This window comes from Mustela nigripes, chromosome 14, assembly GCF_022355385.1.
Source record: "Mustela nigripes isolate SB6536 chromosome 14, MUSNIG.SB6536, whole genome shotgun sequence".
NCBI lineage: Eukaryota > Metazoa > Chordata > Mammalia > Carnivora > Mustelidae > Mustela > Mustela nigripes.
Genome location: NC_081570.1, coordinates 53100704 through 53106293, shown reverse-complemented (window position 1 = coordinate 53106293; position 5590 = coordinate 53100704).

Sequence of the window (5590 nt, the reverse complement as noted above, 5' to 3'; positions counted from 1 at the left end):
TTTTCCCAATAAATCTCTTGCTTATCTAATCCTGTCGTACTTGCTTCTTGAAGCACCTAAACTAATAATATATGCTCCCCAGTTAGTGACTAGAAAAGTGAGGGCAATCCATGCATCATATGTAGTTGAAACAGTGAGTGTGCATATCCCTTTTTACTTGATCTTCATAATCATTGAATGATACTACTTATTACCATTTTATATATGAGGAAACTGAGGATTAATTTAGGAGCTTGCCTGGGGTCTATAGCTGCTAAGTGGCAAAGCTGAGCTGAAACTCAAACTTAGATCTGGAGTACTCCTAAACCACCTTTACTGCTCAGCTATGGGACAGTTGGGCTAAGGGCAGAGTGGACATCTTAAGAGAGTTGAAGTCTTTAAGGAAGATGAACCTCGTGTCTTAACAGGAATGAGCCAAGGAAGTTCTCCAAATCAACATCAAGGTGTGTCTCAAGCAATAATTTTAGGGCAGTACTGATCCTCTCATAAAATGAATGATAGAAACATCAACCTTCTGGACAGTGTTCCTTCAATAATATTAGTCCAGAAGGTTTTCAACTGGACATTTACTGGACATCCTATGTGATTCCATTGTTTTCATCTTTTTTCTTTTTCTGAATTATACTTTAGCAAATATCTACTGAACTTACTCTACGTCATATATTATTCCTTCTAGGAAAAAATTTATATACATCCCTTTTGCTTCCCCATTACACTTAATCAGACTTCATTTTCTTACTTTCAGTCTATCATTATCAACATTGTTGAAGGCCTACTGTTTTCATGGTAGTAGGCAATGGGAAAGGATTTCTTTCCTGTAAGTGTGATAATTTCTCCACCTTAGAAGGAGACTAATACTTTTTTTAAAAATAAATTTTATTGGAACACTTGGTTATCCATGTACTAAAAAATCAGAGATTATACAAAAGTTTTTAGATATGAAGTGAATCCGAGAACTTAAAGCAAGAACTGAAGTTATGAATTTTCTAGAAGAAAATGGATGAACATATTTATTATCCTGGATTAAACAAAGGTTTCCTAAATGTGACACAAAAAACATACATCAAAACCTTTTAGAAATTGACAAGGAGGATAATCAAAATGAAGACCTTTGTTGTTTGAAATGCACTCAATTTAATGCAATTAAAACAAAATGCAAAAATGCAATTAAAACGGCACTGCTATCTGTAGCAATTCGCATTGCTATCTATAAAACATGTCAACAATAAAAGACATATATCCGGAATAGAATTCATTCTTAAAGTGATATAAGAAGATAAAATACTGATTTAATAAAAAAGAGAATGACTTGACTAGACACTTCAAAAATAGAAGATACTCATTCACATGGCAAAGAAGCACATGAAAAATTCTCATCATTCTTTATTCTTTGGGACAACACAAGCGATCATTTCAAACCCACTGGAATTGCTAGAATTACAAAAAGACTGGTAATACAAGTATGGTGAAGCTATGGAGCCACGAAAATTTTATACATCACTGGTGGGCATACAGTAAGAGACTGCACTTTGGAAAGCCATTGACCTGTTTCTTATTAAGATAAGCGCACAATTATCATATAACCTAGAAGTGAAGGAGGCTAGTTCAATGGATTAGAGACCACATCTGTATCTGTTCAGTTACTGTCTAAATTCAGTTTAGAGGTGAAAGACCTAACATTTTATATTACTTTTCCTTTTTCTTTGGAGGGCGGGATAAGGGAAAGGTATTGTTAAATAAAGAACATTTATTGAATACTACATTTTCAATATAAATGACAATCTTAATTTAAAACAAATAGCATTTCAGACACCTTGGAGCAACAACTGAAAATTCAGATGGTTTAAATATCGGACATTTAAAGCACTGATCTGTATAAAACCCAGAGTAATGCAAAACAAACAATTGTGTCATCCTTCCTATTCTCTTAAATCTCCCCCCCCCAACCTCTTAACATATATCACTCTAGGACATTATTCTAATTATTGTCTCATTTTCTAGTTTTCAGCTATCCTCTCCAACTAGGAACTTTCCCTGTCTTGTTTCACTGCTGTATTTACAGTGCAGAATAGTGCCTAACACATAATTTGGTACTCAACAAATATTCGTTGTTTTCATTTGTCTAACCTAAGGAGAGAGGATGACTTCCTAAAGAGTTGCAGAGGAAACCACAATGCAAATAAACAAACAAAAACCCACAACAGCCAAAATACTTGACTATAAGAAAATGGAAAACAATTTTTTAAAAAATATTTTACTTATGTATTTGATAGACAGAAATCACAAGTAGGCAGAGAGGCAGGCAGAGAGGCAGGCAGAGAGAGAGAGAGGAGGAAGCAGGCTCCTCACGGAGCAGAGAACCAGATGCAGGGCTTGATCCCAGGACCCTGAGATCATGACCTGAGCTGAAGGCAGAGGCTTAACCCACTGAGCCACCCAGGTGCCCTGGAAAAAATTTTTTTAATTAAAGATTTTATTTTATTTATTTATTTGAGAGAGAGAGAGCACAAGCGAAGAGGAGAGGGAGAAGCAGGTTCCTTGCTGCCCAGTACCTGAGATCATGACCTGAGCTGAAGGCAGATGCTTTAATTCCAGGCGCCCCTTTAAATTTTATTTTAAGTAGCCTCTACACCCAGTGTGGGGTTCTAACTCATAACCCCAAGATCAAGAGTTGCATGCTTTACCAACTGAGCCAGTCAGGTGCCCCAAATATGTGAATCATTTTAAAATGATATCATTTGGGGCACTTGGGTGGCTCAGTTGGTTAAGTGTCTGCCTTTGGCTCAGGTCATGATCCTGGGGTTCTGGGAGTGAATCCTGAAACAGGCTCCCTCTCCCTCTGCCCTGCTCTCGCGCGCGCGTGCTCTTTCTCTCACTCACTCTAAAAAAAAAAAAATAACGTTCATTGTTGCAGAACCCTACAATGTGTGCCAATATGTATCTATGAATCAGGACTCCAAAAATATGCAGTGCATTTTACTCAATAATTCCATTTCTGTAAGTCTCTCCTAAGAAATTGTCTAAATAGTATATATTTAATTATTATCTATTTGCATGAAGAAATTTATTAGTTATAAAGACTTTTGTCTTTATTTATTTGAGAGAGAGAGAGCACAAGCGAAGAGGAGAGGGAGAATGGAAAATGCTCATAAATTAAAATAAATTTAAGGAACAACTTATAAAATTACATGCACACCATGATTATACTTAATCAGGGCACCTGGGTGTCTTAGTGAGTTAAAGCCTCTGCCTTCAGCTCAGGTCATGATCTGGGGGGGTTGGGGATGGAGCCCCACATCTGGCTCTCTGCTCAGCAGGGAGCCTGCTTCCCCCTCTCTCTCTGCCTGCCTCTCAGCCTACTTGTGATCTGTCTGTCAAATAAATAAATAAAATTAAAAAAAATATACCTAGTAAAAAAAACTGGAAGAAAATATATAATATGATAAACTATATATTAGGATTGTAAAATTACTATGATTTTTTAATCTCTCTTCTCTAGTTTCCAAGTCCTTGTAATTGAACTTCATGATCTGTACAAGGGTATTTTAGTTTTGTTCAGTTCAACTTTTTGAGGCAAACCTAACTGTTTGAATTTATTTCCCCGTTGTAATCTAACCTTTTCCAGAGAAGCAGACTGGTGAGCAAACACTTTTTTGATGAAGATTTACATGGGGAACCCATGTGTATGATTGCTGGTTGGATGGTGTTGTTTTTTTGAGAATTTCCCTGGTAAGAGCTTTCTGCTTCATTGCATTTGGTTTAGTTCAATTTATATGAATAGTTGTAGTAGGCTTGCAGGTTTTTTTTTTTTTTAAAGATTTTATTTATTTATTTGACAGGCAGAGATCACAAGTAGGCAGAGAGGCAGGCAGAGAGAGAAGGGGAAGCAGGTTCCCTGCAGAGCGGAGATCTGGATTTGGCTCCATTCCAGGATGCTGGGATCATGATCTGAGCTGAAGGCAGAGGCTTTAACCCACTGAGCCACCCAGGCGCCCCAAGGCTTGCAGGTTTTATGCTATATGTTACATATCAGAAGGAAATATGGGTAGTTCTCTTTTTATACTCTCTCTCTCCCTCTCGTATGTTCCTTTTAGGGTGACTTTCCAATTTTTTTCTATTCTCAAACATAAAATTGAATTCCTTATCCAATTTAGTTGGTGTTGTTCTTAGTCGACTTGTCAACTAATTTGAACAATTTTGGTCACGTGAGGCTCTTCCTTCTGCCTCAGCTCCCACATCTAAATGAGTTACCATGCAGTTTATTCTACCTCTTCAGGCTTTGGACACTTTCATGTTTATCCCTCCCTAGTCCACTGCTTTAAATATTGATGTCATCACTTGTAGCCTGCAGTTCTACAATGCTATGGACATTAATTTTGTCTTTCAATCCGTCATCCACCTTATTTTTACATTAGTGGTTCTCAACAGGGGTGGTTTCTGTCCCCCAGGGAACATTTGGCAATGCCTGAGGACATTTTTGATTGTCATAACTGGGCCAGGAGGTGGGTGGGGGGCTGAGGGGCGTGAAGGAGAAGCGAGGGGGATTGCTACTGGCATCTAGTGGTTAGAGGAGAGAGATGCTGCTAGAATTCCTGCAATACACAGTAAGCATCCCACAGAAAGGATTTTCTGGGCTTAAATGTCAATAGTACTGAGGCTGAGAAACTCTGCCCTAAGACCACTCTTGTATAATAAAAACATGCTTAAATACCTCAAGAACACATGGTGTCTTTCAGATAAGGTTTGTGCATAACTCTCATCTTTTCCTCAGCCATACCACCTGTGTGTGTTACTACGGAAATAAATATGCCATGATCCCCGCCTGGGCTCCTGTGATTTATCTGCTGCTTGTAGTTTCTTCTTTTCTTCCTGATTTGCCAAGGGGAGGTTGGGTAATTCTCCTCTATGACCAGTTTTCGCAGAGCATGAATCACACTGAACACTCACCTGTTATTTCACCCCAATGTGAGCATCAGAGGTCAGGAACTGGGTCTCTTTTCCCAGAATCTTCAGCTCTTAGTGCAATGCCCAGTATAGGGAAATACACTCAACCAAGGCCCTCTGTCCTTATTCCATTTATATAGCAGTCAGATTCATTCTTGGGTACAATAGGGGTCATTGCTGCCGTCCTGGCTTTCCTTGATCTTTTTTCTTTGCCTTCCCTGAAATGTGGCCCTTTCATGTTTCCGTCTCCATTCATCCACTCCCAACTTATTCTTCAAGGCCCAGATCAATAAAGATGATTTACCAAGCCCACAACGTGTGCCAGGCCTGCATTATCTTTGTTTGTCTTCAGTATAGTCCCCATAAGGAAGATATCCCAATTTAACAGATGAAGAATATGATGGAAGAGCCCTGAGTGGCAGGTGAGGCAGCACATGCACGTAAACACCCACAAGTGGAGGCAACTGGGCCACGACCCTCCCTGCTTGATTCTCCTGTCTTCTCTGAATTCTTCTACATCCTTCCAGAAGGCTTTCTCTTTGGAGGTCTCTTAGACGGTCCTTCAACTTTTATGAGTAAGCTGTAAATTGTTTAGGGTATCTCAGATGGCTAATGGTGGTAGCCAGACCTAAATTCCAGAACTCTA